Source organism: Prinia subflava, chromosome 5, assembly GCF_021018805.1.
Source record: "Prinia subflava isolate CZ2003 ecotype Zambia chromosome 5, Cam_Psub_1.2, whole genome shotgun sequence".
Taxonomy (NCBI): domain Eukaryota; kingdom Metazoa; phylum Chordata; class Aves; order Passeriformes; family Cisticolidae; genus Prinia; species Prinia subflava.
In genome coordinates this window covers 53,030,823-53,052,660 of record NC_086251.1, presented here as the reverse complement: position 1 = coordinate 53,052,660, position 21,838 = coordinate 53,030,823, and the positions used below count along the sequence as shown (strand labels likewise).

Sequence of the window (21,838 nt, the reverse complement as noted above, 5' to 3'; positions counted from 1 at the left end):
GACTTACTGTGAGTTGTGCTAGGAGAGCATCCCTGCCCCTGGGGAGCCAGAGTCAGTAATCAGAATTCCCTTTTCCCGTGCACATAACACGACTTGCAGGCACTCTTTCATTTGCACTGAGAGGCAGGAAGGAGAGGCAGAATTAGCCCCTCATTACAATAATGTTTCTCACACTTTCTCCAGCTACTCTCTGCAGGCATTAGTAAAGGGGGCCTGGCTGCCAGAAATGCTGAAAACCTACATCTCCAGTTAAAAGAAACCAGAGAGCAGGGTGCTTAGTGGCTCTGAAAAATCAGAGCCACAGAGCTTTAAACAAATGCTTTTATGCTTTTAAAAATATAAATACACGAACTCACCTTAACTTTACTCTCTACTGTGAGTGCTTTGTTGAAAGGAAATTGTGTATTTTCCAGATCATCTGATTTCTCTTACAGCTTCACTATAAACTGTACTGCATACATACATCAATATATTTACCTGCCTGCTTCACAGCTGGAAAGAAAATGAAGCCATCTCCATCAACTTCACATTCAGCAATAGAAAAAACTGATTTTTTTTCCTCACTCACTGCCAATTAAAATGCGAAATGGGGATAATCTGATCTCCACTAAATATTCCAATCCCCTCCACAGAGTGGATATACCTCCATCCTCAGTGGCAACCTGAACCTTTTCTAAGACTGGAAAAAGCAAAAGAACAGAGCCTGTACAGTCTTATTACTTATTTATTTAAAATGTTGTAGCCGTGCCTCCCTTCATCTCTTGGCTCCTTCCCCAAAACCTGTGTAATGAGCAACATCACAGGACCTGACTACCAGCAGACACGACACCTCCACTAAAATGAATGCATTTATACTGATTTATGGCAGCCAAGGAGCTGCCACAGCACATCCAGGGAATTCCCACCTCTCCAGAAAAAAGGTACACTGCTCATAATGCCTTCCCAATGCCTTCCCTGTATTTCTCACACATCCCATGCCTTAGAGGAGCAGGGCCCATCCCCACCCCAGCCTCTAATCCCGTCTCCATCGCTGCACTGAATCACCTTGTCCTGATCACAGAGGCTCTCCCCTGGAGAGGCACCGAGCCAAACCTGGCGTGAGCCCATCAGATGTGTGCAAAGGGAAATCTTGGGAGCATCTGTGAACAGAGTTTAAGAGAAAGGAACAAAATAATACCACATATGTTAACAGATTGAAATGGTAGCTATGGTGACCACGGACAGACAAAGAACAAACCATTTTGACTGAATTCAGCCAATTCTTTCTGACAACAAACTGCAAGTATAAAGCAAACTTTTAAAAATCCCTAATGAAATCATTATAATAAATCCGTTCAGCTCTGTTTGGCTTGTTTGCTTTCTGAATTTCCATCGCAGCTATTACATTAAAGCTATTAATCATTGATGTAGTCAAATAACATCCACCAACTAAAAATGGGGATTTTCTCACTGTAAAAAAATAAAAAATAAAAAATTGATTGCATTTTCAAGGAGAAAAAATTAAAAGCAAGGAATAGTTATTGTAAAATGGCAGACATTCATAATTCAGGGCATTTTCTCGTGCATGAGAGAGTGTCTGGGTTTTGTAGAATACAGGCTTGTTTATAAAAGTTGGATTACTTTCCCTATCCTGATATGCATCGTAGCTATGAGAAATGACTGTCCTGTTTATTGTGTATCAGTGTCAAACCTCTCGGGGGCTCTTTCCTCCAGCGTGCCACGGAGCCGGAGCTCTCCCACCCGGGACTGGCCAGTGGTGCCTAAGGGAACCGAGCCCAGGACAAGGTGGGAGAGCGCAGAGCTGAGCTCTCGAGGAGCAGAAAAGCTGCCTGCTAAGAGCCAGCACTGCAAACAGGCAGGCAGGAGACGGCGAGGATTACTCCAGTGCCAGCACAGCATAAGGCTGCTCAAAGTGCTGCGCAGCTGCTCGCTTGCTTGCAAACTCCCCCCAGGAGGCTGGCAGGGACTGCAGGAGCCCCCTCGGTGAATGCCACGATGGAGAGACTCCAGCACATCGCCTGCTGTGCAGCACCAGGCACACCTTGATGGAGACCCCGCTGCCCGCTCGGTTTTAGTCTGGAGATTGTTCCAGCACACCTGAAACAGGCGATGCTGCCCCTCCAGCCTGTCCCTGCCCCCAGCTGCGCTCACTGGGTAAAATTTCAGAGCACAACAGCAACATCTTACTTCTAACCCGTGGCAAAGCTGCTGTCATTTCCCTGCGTGCAGGCTTAATATTTAACTGGGTGTGCTTGGTCCCTTTGCAGACTGTACAGTTCCTAACGATATGAATTTGCACTGTAGCCGTGCTTTTGATGCTCCGGGAGCAGCAACTTCAGATTTCTGCAGTGCACAGACACTCTCAACTCTACTCTCAGATTTCCATCTGCACGAGCTCGTCGCTCTGTAGAGAACAAAACAAACCTAAAAAGCAAACTCGCAAGAAGTGCCCACCATTCAAACGCTGCTCTCTTTTATCTGTGTGCTGACGGAGGCTCTGGCTCAGCCTTCTGCCAATTAAATTAAGCTCCCAGCTATGCCATCGCTGCCTGCGTGACGAAGGGCACTTTCACCGGCTGGCTCTGCCTCCGGTTCCCCGAGTTTACAGCCTTTCCTCTCTGCCTGGCGTGGCCCTTCCCTGTGCTCTCCTCCCACACACTTGGCTTTGGCTCCTGCCAGCGCACAGGGCAGCTCCTTCGGGACCGTGCAGGTCCCCCGAGAGCAGAGCTGAGCCAGGACAAGCACATGTACTGCTGTCCTTTGTGCGGGGCAGCCGGGGAATGAGCGCTCGGCCCTGCACAGCCTCACCTGCTCAAGACATTTGCTTTTGCTGCACCTTGAGTGGGGCGAGGAGAACACGGAGGGGTGGGAAGTAGGGGGAAAAATTAGCATGTTTCCTTTCGGTATTGCCGGCAACCAGTAAAGAAACAGTTACTTTAATTTTCTGTGCAGTAAACCCTCACTAGATGGCTCCTTACAGCAAGTAAATATATTCCCCACAGAAGGAGCACTGATGTGGCACAGTCTGTGTGAGAGCAGGGACAGCGTGTTGCTAACTGGGCTGCATGGCTGGCTGAGCGCTGTGCGTGGAAAAGCAGGATATAACACGGGCGTGTGTGGGTGAGCAAGTGAGCGCTCACACGAATTACCAATGACACCACTCTGCAAGTCGTGAACTGTGAGTCACATGGGCACCCGTGTCTCAGGCACATCAGAAATGCAACTTGCCCTTTCCTGTAGGTTTTCATGTTAATTTGTTTCACATTCAACTTTCTAATTCAGAACGCAGAACGGGGCCGTGGTCAAGGGTACCAGCAGTGGAGATCCTGCAGCGGAAACAGCTGATCCCAGCAGCCAAGGTAACAGATGGTATTAAAGCTGAACCCCCTAATGTCATGTAATCACTCCTAAAAAAAATAAGCAATGCTTGCTTCTGAAATGCCCCCCCATTACCATCACGAGAACATGTTATTTATAACGTGTGTATTGGCAGGATGTTCTGGGCAGAAGAGCAAAAAGAAATGAGCTGTCATCTGCAGTTAACCTCTCATTCATACATCACTGTGTGCATTCAGTGGTTCAAGGTTATGCAAGTTGATTGTGCCCTCATTAATGCGCAGTGTTAATTGGTGTCTATCCTGCTTTGAGATAAACATGTATATTACGTGTTAAAACTACTGCAGGCTGTGAAGGAGCTGTATGATACACAAATGTATATGGCCCTGCACAGGGAGCTGCAGGGAGAGGTTGTGAAATGCTAGGACTGATTTAAATCCACCAGTGATTCCAGTCTGTGCAGCCCACGTCCCTGCAAGACAGCCTGGCAGTGGCTCAAGGGCCGGGTGACTTCTGCTGGCAGAACTCTGCCCCTGTGTGTGCCCCCAGCTCCCTGCTCTGGCTCTCATTGCACCCCTGAGCACTCTGCCTGCAGCCCACTTTTCAAGGTGAATTAGCAGTGATTTTAGTTTCCCCTGAGCCCCGAGGTTGTAACTCTGGCCATCAGCAGCTTATGGGTGGTTTAACCACCAGTGCACCAGGGCAGACACACACAGAGGATGCTGCTGTCCATCTCCATATAAACTGCCCTGCGCAGGAGTCAGAGGCAGTGGAGCCAGGTCGGCTCCTGGTCTCTGTGTCAGCAGCCCTTAGGGCTTTATCCAGCCTCTTTTCTCTCACATTTCCCTCTGCTCATGTGCTGGCATGGTGCTAACTCAAAATGAGCTCAAATACACAGACCCACGAGTCTCACCTCTCCTGGTGAGGGACAGAAAACAAGGTTTGACATTGGGTCAAACTTGTACATCATGAAAAGACCTTTTATTTTTTTGCCCTGAGAGCTGCTGAAAATCAGCACAGATAAATACCCTGAACCAGGTCATAATCAACATACAACACTGATGCAAATATAACTTAAATTATGACAATTACATTAAATAATCTACTGGACTATTACAAATGCTCAAAAGAACTGAATTCCATGTCTCATAAGCAAGCACAAGCCATTCCAGGCCAATGCAAGAATTTACCAATAAAGTATATTTGATCATCTAATTAATGGAGCTGTTATCTCCCCATAACAAGCAGGGCTTAGAGCTTTTAGGCTGTTAAACATTTTGTCTCAATGCTTAAAAGCAAGTAGCACCCAACAGACCTTTCCTTTTCTCAGTAGTGTTCCCTTGAAATGTGATTGTTTACTTCAGGCCTTGAAGGCCGGATTAAGAGCGGAGATTGTTTGCTTTAAATTATACACACAGATTTTATTGTCATTCCTTCTGCCACCAACAAGCTATTTAATAAAGGTCACAGTGGCAGAGCTCACTGACTGCAAAAGTGAAAGGGTCAAATCTGTGAATTCAGAAATAATACTGAGATTTTCCTCTCTTTCATGAAGTGTACTTGCAGCACATAGCATTGAAGTGCTTCCAACTTTCATAGCAACAAGGAGAAGCAGCTCATGAGTCAGCCCAAAGAGGAAATATGTCATTAGCCAGGGAGTTTTCTACATATGCAAAACCATCATCGTGCCTATGGCATCCAGGGAGGATTTTTTATAATATTGCTTGTAGTCAGCAGTTTATTGTGGGTGTGGGCAGGTATCTCAGTGGCTGAGGCTGTGACTGCCTCCAAAATCACTGAGCATTTCACTCCATGGCTCTCATGCTCCTCCTTTTCAAGACAGGAAACAGATGAGACATATTTGGTTTTGATAACTGCTGGAAAGACCCAACTAAGTCCTCGTGGTTGTACCTTGAGTTCATCCTTCATATCGCGCTCACTGCACCAAGGAAGGGGCAGGGCTCTTATCTCAGCTTTCTGCAGTTCCAGCCCTTCTGTAACTGAATGAAAACAAACACAAAGAAAAAATAATCAGCTTCCTACATTTTCTTCCCTGTGTAAATTATGCATCACACTCATTATAGGAAAAAGGAAGACGCAGATTTGGAAATCAGTTGTGAGTTTCTCCATATTTCTTAAAATTATGCAAGTGTTACAGCTGCATACACATGGGACTTTCTTTTTTCATGCAGCTTTACACCAAAATAAAGGCCTCAGTTGTTCTAGTTGGTGATTAGGCTCAATATTATGCCTCTGGGAATGGGAAGCATGGGGACTCAGAGGAACAGAAAACTTAATGAATTCTTTATTTGAAGAAGAAAAAAAATTTCAAAATGTTTTCCAGAGCTCACAGGAGAGTTTCAGAGACTCTTGCCTCTTCAGGAAAATGCAGCTCTTCCAGGTGAAAAAATTAACCCTTGTCTGCTCTCAGCTGCCCCTCACCAAAGATTTCCTTGTCCTCAGAGCCCAAGCTGAGCTGCAGAGCACAAATTCTCCCACTGGCTAAAATGAAGTCACCGACCCCTTTGTTAGATCTTCTTACTAATCTGGCTCATACTGGCACGTTTCCCTGCAGGACCTGGGACTCACAGCGGGATGACTCAGAAACCAATCTTTAGTTGCACAACAAGCTCCAGAAAGACGAGGAACACAACCAGTGAATTTGCATATATTCACTTTGGAGGGGGCTTGCCAGTGGTCCATGAACCAGGCTTAGGAGGCCCCTAATTTGGACAGGCTCCTGCATCCAGGTCTGACCCAAGAGCATCAGACCTCAAAATGGAAATCACTGCACCATGGGACAAAGGGACAGCAACCCTGCCCAGCAGGAGCAAATGGGAAATATCCTTCTCTGGAAACACCTTTGGGTGTTGGGGGCTTTCCTGATGTTGGGGTGGGTTTTTTTTTTAAATTTGAATATTTATGTAATGAATAAATAATTTTTTAAAAATAAAAATAAAAATAAAAATAAAAATAAAAATAAAAATAAAAATAAAAATAAAAATAAAAATAAAAATAAAAATAAAAATAAAAATAAAAATAAAAATAAAAATAAAAATAAAAATAAAAATAAAAATAAAAATAAACCCCAATCTCGGGATTGCTTGCAGAGCAATTGGGCAGCTGGCAGAGCATCAGTGAGGCAGCGAATCCCCACTGTCACCCTGAGGCAGAGCCTGCTGGTGCTGCTGGCTCTGTGACACCTGCCCAGGGACAACACCAGACAGGTCACAAACCACAACAGTGGGACACCACTGGAGCTGTAGGCCAGCCTCAGCTCCCAGCAGTGCAACTAACAGCAGGGCCTGGGACCCTGCCACCACTGCTGCTGGGACAGCACTGCAGCACTGAGGTGTCCTGTTTGACAGGGCCAGCCATGGGCACCTGCTGAAGGCAACCCTAGTGCCAGCCCTGTCTACGCCAGGAGGTGGAGACACAATGGTAAAAGCTACCCACTGTCTTATTTTATCCCAGATCAGATGACCCTAAATCAATGAGCTGTGCCTGATGCTTCTGAGTGCACTCAAGCCTGCACATAAAAGAGGACAGGCAAAATAATCATGTTGCAAAATGCTGAGAATAGTCGAAGTGGTCACCCAGTGTATCCAGGCTGCTAAGAAAGCTCTTTTGATTAAATCAAACACAGAGCACAAGAAAAATGTTCACATCATACATGATGGTGTCTTCTGGGCTGCCTTACACTGAGATGAAAAAGAAAAAATTACCCATGCAAAGCCCACATCATCCATAATCTGCAATGCATTTGGGCAGAGGGAGGCCAGCTTAACTCAAACCATGAGTGTTTGGCTTTGAAACCAGCATCAGCAGTGCTCAGCCAGCCTGTGTGCCATCCTGCCTGCCCTGGATTCCCCGCCTCTGTCTCATATTCAGCATTTCTTTCCATGTTCACAGCTGAATCACTCTTGCATCATCAGCATCACCATGGGCAGCGTTCCTTCTCCAGGGCAGACAGTGGCAACACCCCCAGTCCTGCTCTGCTCGAGCCATCAGCAGCACAGGATCTCTTCTAGGATACCGTGTCAGACTCCTGCAGGACCTTGTGCAAGGTTTTTTTTTTTAATCCCAAATTAAAACTTAAGCTTCAAAGGCATAGAACTAGGGGGGTCTCTTCACACAGACAGTGTATTTCCTGGAACAGATCCTTTAATTTTGTGGTGAGCCGGAGTTGAAGACATTTGTATTCAAATCCTTATTTAGGCTCTAATGCTCTTTAGTATTGGATATAGGGATTTTAGACTGGAAATGGCACTTTTGACTTTACTATCACCCCAAACAGACAATCACATTTTAAGCTGCTATTTCTTTTCCAGCCTTCTTATGCTGTTCCCCACACTCTCCCAGAAACTGTAATTATTCTGCCACATCTACTTGACTAATAAAATTTATTCTGTTCTATGTTCTTCCCCCCATTTTCTTCACAAGTCTTACACCATCAAATAAAATCAAGGTTTTCATTTGTAAAGTGGTTATCAGCAGTTCAGCTTTTACTTACAGTTCTTTGAACAGGCTACAGAGATGGTAGATGGGTAGAAATGACATGTAATAGCAATATACTGTGGTGTAACCTGCAAGCATCATTTTGTATGGGATGTCCCACAATACCTTCTCCTTTTAGGTGGGCTTTAGCCCTACAGATGATAACAGTACTTGTTCTAATAATTTTGCTGGCTGTTAAAAATAGACATGATCTAGTTGATGTTATGTCACTCATGCCAGCTCACCTCAGTGTTTGCAACCCTGCCTGAACACAACAGGATTTGTAATCTCCATGGGTCCCTGCAGAACAGCCTTCCCTCAGGGATCTCTCAGGGCTGTACAAGCTCACGTTGTGCTTTGTATGCTGGCTAAAATCCACAGGGATGGACAGAACTGGGCTAGTGCTGAGGGCAGGGGCAGGCGCAAGACCACATCCCTCTGAAAATGCAGTGACTGAAACTCCCTCTGAAGGACTGAACACATTTAAAATCTCACCTATGCCCCAAAAAATGTTAAATATACAGAAAAGATTCGTTTGAATCACAGAATATTTCCAGATTTGCTCATCCTTTTTGCATTGGTGGCTTTAGGAGCAGCAGCTTTTGTAGCTGTCCAGTAAAGGATTAATTCTCAAGTGTCCTTTGGAGGCAACTGTGCCTGCGATGTCCACAGAGTGCCGTGCACCTCCTCCACTCTCAGGTGGGCAGGTTTTTTCCTCAAATGTTCACACCTAAGCTGGAATGCACGGGCAGAGCCTCCCACTCACTAACACTTAATTCCCAGACCTGGGGCCTAGGAGGGTTTTGTTTCATAGGCTGGTATTGCTCCTGCTCTGAAAAAGCCCAAAGAAATCCCACATTAGGGATGAGCTTGAAATTTTCTGTACATTCCCTTTGCAGAAAACAGAGACTCCAAAAAAAATGGGGAAGGGGGGGTGGAAATCAAATGTTGTTCCCAAAAGGCAACAAGACAACATCCATTTATACAGTCTCATATTCCCTCATCTAAAATCAGTAACACCCCCAAATAAATAAAAGAGTCATAACCATTCAGTAGGTCTGGGGAATACTGCAAAAAAGTAGTTAGGAATATTATTTCATATCCTCAGCATATGGATGCACATTGCTCTGGGAGCAGCTTTCCATGAGCACTCCAGCTAATAAGCTTGCTGCAGAGCAATCTCTGAGCAGCAAATTTTAAAAGAAGGCCCAGAAAATATTCCCCAGAAGACAACTTGGAATAACTAATCATAAAAAACTTCACACTGGACAGCTAATTTAGGAGCTCTAATCATCCTTTCAGTAGCTGGAAATATAACACTTGATGTGCTTGTCCAGTCAGAACTGACGTGTGTGACTCAGAGCTTGGGAAGTTGTGGCTCACCCTGCACTCAAAGGCAGAACTGGCTCACAGAAAAGTCACAAGAGAGAATTGAGTGTGTGTGTGTGTGTTTGTGTCAGGGGCTTCCCTGCAGCACATTATTTACTGTGAATTACTTAGGCAGCCCCAGATTTTATTTGATAATTTTTCCCTTGATGTGCTCCATGTAAAGGCAATGTTAGCATTAACCAAAGCTAATCCACGGCGCAGTTGGGAAGGGGATTATTTTGCCAATGATTGGTTTCGTTACGTGGACTTGTGATCAAAGCAATATGGTTCTGATTTTTTCCTCTATTTTTTAGCTTTGTGGTATGGTTCTTCTTAATGGTAAGTTACTGCTTTAAGCATGCTGTGAATTTCCAATATAGCAAAGCTTTAATAATTTCCAGCCATAATTGTTCCTGCTTCAGTCTCCAATTCAATTTGGTGTGGAATTCCCATCTCCCAACACAAAGCTTAACTCAATGGTATCTGTGTGAGACAGACTATGAAACTAGACTGGTATAATGGACTTCATTAAGGGATAGGCAAATTATTTTCATCTGTAATCTATTTTAAATGGAAAAAAGGGGCTTTTGAATAAATATTTTTCCTTCAAAAGTTATTAATTTCTGTGGGAAAAAGAGGCATGGTTATTGTTGCTTATTTTTTCCTTTGTTTTCATAAAGGGTTTGAAAATTATTTTCTGGCTGAATTATTTTTTTGGTTGAAATAACAAATATTTAAGCCAGGGGTGGAAACAACATCTTTTTATTTTACTGAAGAGTCAAACTGTGCAAGGAGCTTTCACTTCTTTGCCTGCCTATCTATAACCTCTTCTGATGCTAAAATCCTAGCTCATGGACTGACACAAGCATCACCCATCTCCAGACCTGTGTGGCCATTTCTCTGCCTGTGTGTAGATTTAGCAGCCTCAAATCATTTTTTAGTCCAGCCTGAAAGTAGTGAGCGGTGAGATTTTAGCACAGATACCTGTTTTTAGGAGGAAGCCTGTGTTGGCAGAAGGCCATTAACCCTAACCTGAACACACACAGACTAATAACAGGTTAGTGGAAAGTCTTATTCAAGCCCTGCACATGGCAGTAAATTACTCCCTTGATGAATAAAAGCCATTACTTAGTATTTAGCATCATAGCAAGAAGCCTCTTCGGCCTGTTCCTAACAGAGATGTTACAGTTAATTTAGTGTAAAATTATCACCTGCTGTACAATAAAACAACAAACTGCAGTCAAATAATCTCTTAATAAATGAAAATGTGTAATAAACTGTGTCAGCACCACAGAGACTTGGCAAGGCTGAATACCCTAAAGGTACCATTCCAAACAAATTCACCATACAATATATGGCCTATGTCATTTCTGGTTCTTATCAGAGATGATTCATCTGGGAATCCTTGGCACTAAGTTTTACCTCTAAAGGCCAGGCAGTTATTGCAATGATATAATTTCTGCCACATTAATTAAATATAATGCCTGTTAGCCCCTTTATAGGGGTCTATAAATTCGTTGTAAACATATGCTGTAGATGGGCATATGCAATCTGCAAATGTAATAAACGTTCAGTCAGCTTCCTCTCCTTGCAGAGCTGGGAGAGGTCAAATGATCACAGTGCCAGAAAACCCACAGATACTCAAACATAAACTTAATCTTACTTCTGTCACACAATATGATAAATATATATATATAGAGAGAGAGAGAGCTGTGTCTCTGCCAGAGAGGGAGGCAGCACAAGCACAGGGAGCATGAGTTGGTGGCAGCAGGCAGGAGGACATGAGACTGCTCTCAGTCTCAAGCTGCCAGACCCACTGTTAGTGAACACAGATAATAAAGGTCCTCCAAGTCACTGCAGTTCAGCACTGTCCTTCTGCTGGCCTCTTCCAGCTGCAGGAGAGCCACGGTTATGTTCAATTGCCTAAAGTCTATATTTGCTGGAGATTCAAATGCTCACTTTACCCAGTATGAAAAAGGAGTAAGAGGGGAAGCCTAAGAGGAAAGCAAAGCCAAAGGAACAAAAGCTGGGTAAAAGCTGCTTTTTGCAGTCAGCCAGACCCAGACTTTGAGCAGCATCAACAGACTTTCTGAGGCATCACATGAGAAAGCTGAGGAAGGTGATCCTCATTCCTATGCTCCCCTGGGAAGAAGAGGGCAGGGTGCTCAGTGGGCACTGCTTGCCTTGAAGTCCAAGTCCATCCATTTGAAAACTACAAAGAGACCTTGGAGGATTGGCTTTTCTGTGCCCCACTCACACTGGCTGCTTTAGGAAGCACTGGGAGCCTGGTTCCCCCAGCCACACAAGGTTTTTGCAGGTGTGTGGAGCAGGTTGGCCCTTCTGGAGCTGGCAGAGGTCTCCAGAGCTGCTGACTCCTGGCTTCTGCTCTTGGAGGGAGCCCGAGGGTGGCCTGCAGCATGAGCCATTCACACTTTCCTGCTGAACTTATTCTTGTTTTGTTTCATATAGCTCACAAGGCAAGAGCAAGGGACAGCTGGTGACAGCTGAAACCAATGGAGGGTCAGGGAAGGACATGGCAGGATGCAGCTACCTAGAAGAAATTTTAAATAAGCATCACCATCAGGAGCCCCTTTATCTTCCCAGAAACATTAAAATTGTGACATATTCAAATTGTGAAAAACTGCAAAATTACTTTTGTTTGTGTGCTGTGTGCTGTGTCTCTCACACTGGCATTTCTGATCGCATTCCCACTAACACAGTGAACCCCACGTCTTACAGTGGAGTCCAACCAGAATAGTGGCTTCACTTGAGACAACCTGGGAGCTGCCTGGCCCCCCATGCCAGCCTCTGAAGGGCTGCCCTTGGTGCAGGTCAGCAGCACTGGATAATCCTTTGTGTTGAGCATCCATCTGCTACTGCTTTTATAATGCAGTCTTCACTGGTACAAATAACCCTGCTCCATCAATACTCCCAATCACAGTCTGGTACCATGGGCAGCAGCAATGACCTGCCAAGTCTGCTGGCTCAAATCTATCTTGCAAGCTGTTGCTGGTGTCTTTACACAGGTAATTATGCCCCAAAACTCCTTAGGTCCCCACTCCTCCAAGGTGACTTCTGCAGAAGAGCAGTGGAACAATTTGTCCCAAGCTCTCAGGATGGGGAAAGAAGCTGTGCTGATGCATAAATTTGGCTGGGCATCTTGCAGCAAAACAACATCATTCCAGTGTCCAGAAGATGGCCAGCATGTCTTTTCCCATCCAAGCTCCTGGCTAGAAGGTTGACATGACACTACTGGAGACCCACGGGAGGTTTGAGTGCTGCTGCAGGGCTGGGTGCAGCCTCTGTGAGGGTGTGAGTGGGGAAGGTTCAGGAGCCCATGGGGTAACCACACTTGCCTCTGGTGGGGCACGTACCACACTGGGCAGCACAGAAGGTAGGACAAGCCTCCCTCATCTGGTACACCCCTCCCATTGTTAAACTAAAGGGGCCTCCAGCCAGAGGCTGTTTTACAGAGACAGGAGCACCCACCCATGGCAGACTTTGGGCTTCTGACTTCCATGAGTGGGGCTGAAGGCATCAGTTTATTCACTTCACACCACCACAAATGGTAAAGCTCTCAAAAAAAGCTGTGTGCTGGGTAACACAGCTTTCTGAAAAGGCAGAGACTGATCATTTAAAAACAGGAAATTAAAGTGGCAGCTAGAGGAGACCTCTCCTCCACCTCACTCCCTCCTTGGGAAGCTCCATTGCTGTATAAACATCTTCTGCTATTAACCTCTCTGGACAGGTTCTCCTCAAGCTGTGAGAGCAGAGACTTTTCTTCAAACTGAGTTTAGATGAGCAGCAGATAAATACAGCATTTTTCCTCAATTACATGAAACAATAATGGATTATCAGGACATGCCAGCACCTGGCAGCAGGAGGGGCAGTGCAAGGGTGGAGCTGGTGGTCTCTGACATAGCCCTGCCAGGGGTCTCAGCTGTGCCAAAAGTGCCCAGGCACGTTTCAGCTGCAGGGGCAGCTGGTATCTAAGCTGGCCTCAGGGGTCAAGTGAAATGTAAATGCTCTGTGCTTCAAGCCATTGCTAAGGTTTTCCTCACTTTTAAGAATGCTTTTGACCAAAATGGTGAAAGATTCACTGTGTTGAGTGGTGTAAATCTGCACCTCCTGGCACAGCCTGTCCTGTCATACCGTCACATGTGCTTGCAAATGTAACAATAAAAATAAAAAATAATGAAAATAAGCAGTACAGTGAAAATATTGTTTCCCTTATAAGGCCAGGAACAGTCTATATATCCATTTTTATTCATACAGTGCTTGAGAAAGTTCCTACCTGACCAGCAGGCAGGCAGGCTGCCAGGCACTATCTCTAAGATCCACAGCACAGAATCACAAGTCACCTCCAGCAAATTTCACATGGAGTGACGCTGTCTGAAGGAGTGGAGAAAGAGAATATAGTCAAAGGCTGAACATGATCCCTCAGCATTTAGTCAGCCTTTAGTTATAAAACAGATGGGGAAGCACTCTCCCAGACCCAAAATGGGACCAAGAGGATGATTTGGAAATATTGCAGTTTTACCTTCACAAATTCCTTTCATTCTAATGATGGAGGGGAAGAGTGAAGCAAGTGTGGTTTTATTACAAGGACTCATGACCAGAATACTGGAGAGATTTTTGGAGACCTGTGAGGGCCCTGACATCCATGGGTGGCTGTGCTCTTTACCTGGCTGTGCAGATTTGCATAGGGGAGATATCTCTAGCTGCTTCTCCTCTGGCAGAGGAAAACCAACAAGTCTGTTGTCTGTGTCTGATGCAAAGGAAAAGTCACCAGTGCTGTAGAAATCCTTGTCACTACCAAGAGGGGCCAAGCCTGGCTCAGTCTCCAGCCAAGGGTAGCTGATATGACACCCAGCTCAGGCCACCAAGACACCGTGCTAACCAAAAGGACGTCACAGCAGCCAGACTATTGATCTGACTCACTTTGTGGTCCACAACTGATGCCTGAGAGGAACTGCCACCTCTAAACCTGTCCACCACAGCACAGGAAACAGAACCATCAAGGGTGAAGCTGATGGGCAGAGCCCAGGGCAAGGCAAGCACTGGTCCTTCTCACTGCCGTGGGGGCAGAGGTCAGGGCCCCGCCTGCTCCTCACTCTGCTCACACCTCAGTCCATCAGGGCAGCAGGACTGTAAGTCCATCCCCACATCCTCCCACCCCCAGCATCTGCCTGCTAAAACAGTTCAACCACCCAAACCAACCTGTTATGGTTTCAGTTTATCACGTATCACATACAGATCTCTCAGTGAGCCAGTGCTCACTGGCTCTCATGATGTTTGCTTCCCTCAAGATGCCATCCTATAAAAAATACCTAATTCAGCAGGGGGAGGGAGTTTGATATTTTCTTCTGAGGCTTTGGGTTTGTTTTTCTTTTCACCAAGTAAACCCCTTTGGCCTTCTGTAACTGGAAGGAGAAAAATGTGATCCAGAGACTTGAACTGCTGCTAAAGGTTGAAGAAGAGGGACTGTAGTTACCTTATTCCATCCCAGAAGGGCCTCTCTGTCTGTAAGGCTTGTGACTGTACAATTTGACTGTATACCTCACTCTGTCAATGAAAGGGACAGACCACTGCCTGCACTTGTGTTCTTGCTGCTGTCTCCAGGGCACCCACTGAGTCTGAACCATGGTTTTCAGGTTTTTAATTAAAATTAACAAAAATTGAGTAAAAAACAGAAGAAAGTTTTGAAGCCTGAAAGTCTGAAATTTTTAGAAAAACAGGGAACTGTTCAGCCTTACTTTGCTTTACCTTTCAGCTGTTTCAACGTCATTAAATTGATTTTTTGTGGAGGAAACCCAGCCACTCCAGTTATGAGCTGTAAAGCTAAGAAAAATAAAGAAGAAGAGTTTCACTTAGCCTTTATCTGTTGCCAAATCAGACATGTCTTTTGTCTGAAGTGCAGTTACATTATGACAGAGATGCCCATTGAAGGAGAATTTTCTCAACACCCATGGCCACTGCCGCCCCTTATGTTCTCAGACAGGATTCACTCCACTCACCTGCGATCACCTTGCTTTCAGTTTTGCTCAGTCCTGGATTTTCCCTTCCCCCATCAAAGGCAAAGCCATGTGTGCACAATTTTTCATTTTACAGCAAGGGCAAGCAGCTTGGGCAGCAAACCAGCCCTGTTGTGCTGTAGGATGTGGGAGGATCCCCCAAACTGGGGGAACATGACACCACCCAGGAGTGATTCCCCCTTGGCTGTGGAGTCCTGCCCAGGGGGCTGGGATGTGTAGGACCACACCATGCTCACATCCCTGACCTCACAGCCCTGCCTGTGCCTTCCCCATGCAGGACATACACAGAAAGGTGATGCTTTGACTTTTTGGGGTCACTCCTGACTTACACCACCACCACAGCTGATTTAGAGATTCCTACAGGAGTGGCACTTGCATTTGGTTCCACATGATTACTTGGGTGGTGACAAGGAGCAGGATTTGAGCCTGTATTATGGTGTCATTATTTTGATAATGATTTCTGCTTAACAGACATTTTCCCCCTCTCTACTGGATGCAAACCTCACACAGAACCAAAATCTATCCAGAAGTGCATTAAAATGCCAAACTATTTCTTCTTCACAGAAGGACCCTTTCCATGAGCACCTCTGACAGACCACAAGGGTAGTTCTCATTCTGCTTTACAAAAACCCCCATTACAGGAAGGGGAAGAGAGGCAGGGGGATGTTTTAAGTGATGTAGAAGCTGTTAAACATTTTCACCAGGTCTGTCAGAAATTCACATCAAGAACATGAAGCTGCAAAAAAGCCACATACACACCAAATTCCTACAATTGAGTTTCCAGGCCAACAAGTGCTGTTTTGCATGTGCCCAGCCATCAGATATGAGCAGAGCCTGTACTGCCCAGGCAGTTTCTTGAATCAGACCCAATTTCCTCTGCCTACAGTACTGCTGTACAAACTGGGGAAGAAGAGCAACTGAGACCTCTAGACAAGATTACACCCTTGTTACTGGAATTACAGAGGGTCAATATTGCAGACAGAAAGAAACAAAGAAGAGAAACCTGCCTGCACCTGCTCTTAGCTCTGCCCAACAGCAGAGAAGGTCCCACCTCAGCCACGTCTCCGTGGTTCAGGCTTTTCCCTGGTGTGTGTTTCTTTCCTGGCTGTGTGGTCTGGGCAGGGCAGATGCACACAGGGGTTCAGCATCCTGAGCACTGCACAGCAGCACAGTTCAACAGCAGGGGCTGGAGCAGGGGCTCCAAAGGCAGAGTGAAAAAGTAATTAAAACTGAGTTCTCACCTGGCACACAGCTGGGAGATGGAGCAAGACAGGCTGCAGCTGAAGTTTAGCTTCCTTGGGGTGCAGCTGTCAAGGGAGAGCACCCATCACAACGGGGCTTTCTGAGCCCTGTGTCGGGGCTGCAGACCCAGGCACAGCCAGTGCCCATAGCCAGACCTGCAGGAGAAACCCCCAGGAGAGGCCTGGAAATGGGAAACAGCTCCATGGAGAAGCCCAGCACACGTGCACAGCATGGATGTAAGCCAACAGCAGCACGATCAACAGAGAAACAGCAAAACAGCCACCTCAGGGTTACTCAGAAAGAGGAGAGCTGAGCCCACTTTTACCCTGCTTAGTGGGGAATAGAAAATCCAATTGCATTCCCTCTGCAACCAACTACTCAACAGCTTCCTTCTGTTCTTTTGTTTTTCATTATGGACCTTGGTTTTTTTCTTGCTCTGTCTATCCAGGTTTTCCTCTCAGTGTAATCAAGCACACAGCTATCCTGAAACCATTTTCTTCTCTTCCCGGAGAAGAGAAATATTAAAGCACAGATTTTCCTCCCTCAGTTCAACTCACCTCTCTACTTTCCACAGATGCCATTTCCCCTAACCTTGAATTTCTTCTGCTGAAAAAGTCCCTCAAAATAACTAATCCTCCTGCCTTCCTTCTCTGCCTCCCACCTCCTGTTGCCCTATCCCTACTCCTCTCCTGTTTCTGATTTCTTCCCTTTCATCTGGTTTCTCTCCACCAGCTGGTCTCTACACACACACAGCTCTCCTCTTCCTTCCCAGTATCTCTTCACCCTATTATCATTTATCACTTGTGCTAATTAGGCCTTTGCTAAACATCTTCTCTGCCTCTCTTGCCCCTCCCTCCTTTTTCATTACTTCCTAGCCCCCTTTCCTGGCATTTTGCCTTCTAGGGCTGCCTTTAATGCCCTCTGGGATAAAGAGGCCGCTCAGTGAATCCAGAGGTCTGTGTGGGCTCTGGCAACCCCTATTAAAATACCCTTGCTCAGAAAGCTGCCCAGCCTGCATCCTCACACTGCCACCCTGCACAGCTCAGCACCAGCAAGGAGCCACTCACCCCAACCAGGGCTCCCTCTCTTAATTAAGAGAAGGAGGTCAGATCATTACCAGCAGGTCAGGCCGCCAACGCCAGCTCTGCGAGCGCAGCCAGGCCTTCCTCCCCCAGAGCCCCCAGCTCTGCACGAAAACTCCTCCACTGCAGTCCCAAATCACAACAGCATTCCTGCCAGGAAGGGCTGTGTGGTCTCCCTGTCAGGGGAACAGAGCCACACGGGAGCATTTCATCTCAGAGCTGATGTTCATGAGACTTGGCCTCCAGGACATCAGTTACAGCAGCAGCATGACTTATAAACAGAGCCTTGCTCTGCAGCCTGGTGGCACATTCCCAAGCCTCCAAATAGCACAGGTCACCGACAAATTGTATGATTCAGATGCCAAACCCTTGGTATCTGGGTTGGCTCTAGCTAGGAAGCAGAGAAAGGAGAGCTTGTGGCTCCTGAGGAGTCCAGCCCATTGCTGAGAGAGGTCAGAGGGGTTTTGGTCTATGTGTGGGCTTTTGTCAAAGCTGGAACAATATTTCCTCTCCCAAAAATGCCTTTGAACTGCTTTACCCAGGGGTATTTTTCTCAGCATGGGATCCTCAGGCAAAGATTTCTGCAGCTGTCAGAAAATAAAATGCCTGCTACGAAAACCAGTCCAGCTCAGTGTATTTTGTTACAACGTCACTGTCATTCTTCCTCCTGATCATCACTGTTTGCCAGAGCAACCAAAGCCCTAATTCTGGACCAGATCCTGTGCTGAACATGGGAAGATGAACTCTCTAGTACAAGGGGAATCGTCTAGACAATTATGTCCTGTTTAGAAATAATTTAGAACAAGGAAAGTAGATTTTTTTCAAACGTTGAAAACACTGAGCCATCACTTATCTGGCAATAGCAGTGTGGCTCATACACACAAACCACCTGAGGACAGAGGAAGGGAACACAAACACTGGGATTTGGCCAGCACTGCTTGTGACACTGAGACTTTGCCTCTTTCCACACTGCCCTGAAGGCTCTAGGGAAGATCAGGTATCACTCTTACAGGAGGCAACTGAGGAACTGGTGTTGAGACGTGCAAATGCATGACCAACTCTGCCCAAGCATCACCCAAAGCCCACAGAGAACAGCCCTGGCAGAAAGATTTGCCCCAGCCCATCACAGCCCTGCCTCAAACCACAAGGAGCCCACAGGGAGCCCATGGGACCAAAACCCAGAGAAGGGCTCTGCTGAACACACATGAGAGCTGGCACAGGAACACCATTGTCCCTCTCCAGCCCTGCAGGGCCTTTCCAAGGACAACGAGCCACCGCAGCTGCATCTCTGCACTGCAGCTCTCCCTGCTTGGAGGAACACCCGTTTGGGATGTGTCTGACCCCACATGAACCTTCTCCCTCCTTCCCCTGCCAACTGCAAATGCGTCACTGAGGGATATTGCCAGAGCCAGCCCCGGTGAGAAGTCGGGTGCTTTTTATTGCAAAACGGATGAAAATGAGGCAGTCTGCACACAAAACTGTGTCTAAAAGTATTTTGACAGGGATAAAGTTATTCCCATTATTTGCGTCTAACAGATTTTATTTTATATTAAACCAAAATTTTCTGTTAATTTTGGAATTTCTTTCTCTGTCTCCCCTCCTGGATTTAGAAGCTGTGTTAGCAAATGCCACAATGCAGCAGCAGTGCCATAAGCTTCCGAGCAGCCTCCTTGCTGACCTCGCAGCACAGGCAATGAATGAAGGACTCCTTTAAACTGCTCTCTATTTTTCCCTTTGCCTCCCACTCTCTACTCCCCAGGACACAGCATCCCCTGGGAGCACTGAGCAAACACAATCCATCTCCTCTTCCACAAATACTGAACATCTGACTCTGACAGGGATAGATCCTCCAGGCGCCCCTTCAGCTGCCTCTGGGTTCGTGAAGAATGAGGACCACAGCAGCTCCTCCCCAGGTCAGGGTCAGTGATCCATGCCTCAGCAAAGCTTTGCTTGGGCTGGGTTAGCCCAGCACATTGGCAGTTCCCCGGGATCTGCACCCCTGCCCACCTAAAATATTGTTCCTTTGCAGTATTTGCCAGCTGCAGGGTGGAACAGGCCCTGCTCACTCCAGCCATGGCATTCCCTCACCAGGTATGAACAGCAGCAGGTCCCCCAAAGTCCAAAACTGGTCCTGGTCAGGTACAAGCACAGGGGGCCTGGATTACCCCGAGCACTGCAGATGGCTGGGAGCTCCGTGCCAGGGCCATGCCAGCTGTGGGAAGACAGGTAATCTCCAATGAACCATGAGGCTGGAGCAGCCCTGACAAACTCTATCTGATCGTGCACCGAGCCAGCCCATACAGTTTACTTGTCAGAATGCTTTAAGCCCATGTGGATGTGCAGCAGGAGCTCCTGCTGTACCACTGCTCTGTAGGTTGTGACAGCAGTGATCCAGGCTCCAGGAGCAGCTATTCACTGCACTGGTAAACCAAGCTCGTGGCTCTCCTCTCATCCAGCTCCTCATGCTGGGGTCAGACAAATCTGCATCATGGCATGAAGCAAAAAGCAGCAGCATATTTTAACTGTGCTTGTGAATAAACAGTAGCAACAACCCTGTCCAGCCAACAAGGGAGAATTCTAAGGCAGCAACAGGCTCCAGACAGGATTAACAGCACATATTCTGGAGATGAGGCACGGGTGCAGGAGGATGCAGTATAGACGAGACCAGCAGCACTTTCCTGCTAACAGCAGTGATTCATCCAAGAGAGTTAAGTAAGTGAAGTTTTCCCAGAAAAACAGAGCAAGGTTTGTTCCTGTAATTCATTCTAAAACATTGGCTTTTAGTTTTCCATTGAGTATCAGCCATTTCCTTGTCCACTCTTTCCAGGAAAACCTTTAGAAAGGTTGAAGGGGAAGAAGGAGGGATGACACAGGAAGGCTGTTCAAGAATGCCTGCAATTAATAAATAAAAAAAGTGTGGAATGCTCTTCTGTGACAAAATGTGAGCATCTGATTTTCTAAAGATTCCACACTACTTTCTTGCTTTATTGATTTTTAAGAGGTTTGGGTGTATTCCCATTTGGCCATATTTCCAGGCAGCTGCAGTGGGAGTTTTACACACCCTCTCCCTGAGCCAGGCCTAAACCTCCCTCCACCTCTGGCATGAAAATTGCTCTCAGGGCAAGGCACATCTTTCCTTCTCATCCCTACTCCCAGTGTTGGGTGAGGGGCTGGTGGCACTTTTAGAACTCCAAGGGCCAGAGCTGACCTGGGGCAGATATGACCCAGAAGGATTTAAGGGCTGGAAGCTCCAAAACTCAGCTCAGCAATACAAGATCCAGACATCATAAGACAATTCATCCCAGTCCTGGTGAAACAAGGACAAACTCTGGCCACCACACCACCAGTCCTACAATGGAAGTGAACATTTAAAAGTGCTTGTTCGCAGCACCCTAAATTTAAAAAAAATATATTTGCCCCCATCATAGGCTTTGGTTTGTAAAGGGAGGGAAATGGGTTTTCAGGGGCTTTTTATACCTTTGTGAGCCTCCACTACAAAAACAAAAGGAGGATTCAAGAGCCCTGTTTCCACCATCAGCAATAAAATGTTACACAGCTATGAAGCTGAACCTGAGATTATGAAGTAAAACTAAACTGAAATTTAGTACTTTTGCCTTAGGTCAAGAAGTTGCATTTTCAGTGGAACCTTAATTACTTCTTCCAGCTGTAGGTCTTAAATAAGCCTGTCTGTCAAAAACTCACAGATTGGGTTGAAGTGGAAATTTCTGCGTAACCAAATTTGGAGCAGATGAAATTAAAGAAAAATAAACCACAGAAGAAAAACAAAATGACATAATGTACTGAGCTGGAATTAATTTTGCTTTCTTGACAGCCTTTTGGAAGGGGTCACTAATCCCACATGCCCATACCCAAGGTGTTGGGCAGGAGGAGAGGAGAGCCACAACAGTGTTAATGCAGTGAAAACACCTACCAAAACTTGAAGAACGCCTGGAATAACTAAAGTCAAACTTCATTAGGTCACTCCTCAGTACAGCTGCATTTTATCATCTCCCAAGGTCAGTTTTCATGTGAGGGAGTGTCAAAGTCAGCAATTCACATTTTTTATTGATATACCACCTTGCAGCAGGTTCTGTGTTAAATTTAACGGGTGCAATTTCCAGCAGAGCAGGCGGCTGCTGTGGTGTTGCCTCCCCCACAGGGAGCCCTTAGTCCTGGCTGTGTCTACTCCAGAAACCAGCCTAGAGCAGAGCCATGGCCACTCAAGGCTTAGGAGGCTTTTTGGCCACCAAGAGCCGTGTTAGGGTCCCACAGCCCCTC

General features: G+C 46.3%; 1 long non-coding RNA gene across 1 annotated transcript; it reads left to right on the top strand.

The window, feature by feature from the left end:
• The first annotated feature begins 2,887 nt into the window (after positions 1-2,887).
• On the top strand, positions 2,888-6,972 carry LOC134551603 (uncharacterized). Its single transcript, XR_010080630.1, has 3 exons — positions 2,888-3,178; positions 3,283-3,359; positions 5,912-6,972. It is a non-coding gene; the product is annotated as an uncharacterized LOC134551603 (long non-coding RNA).
• Positions 6,973-21,838: the final 14,866 nt, after the last annotated feature.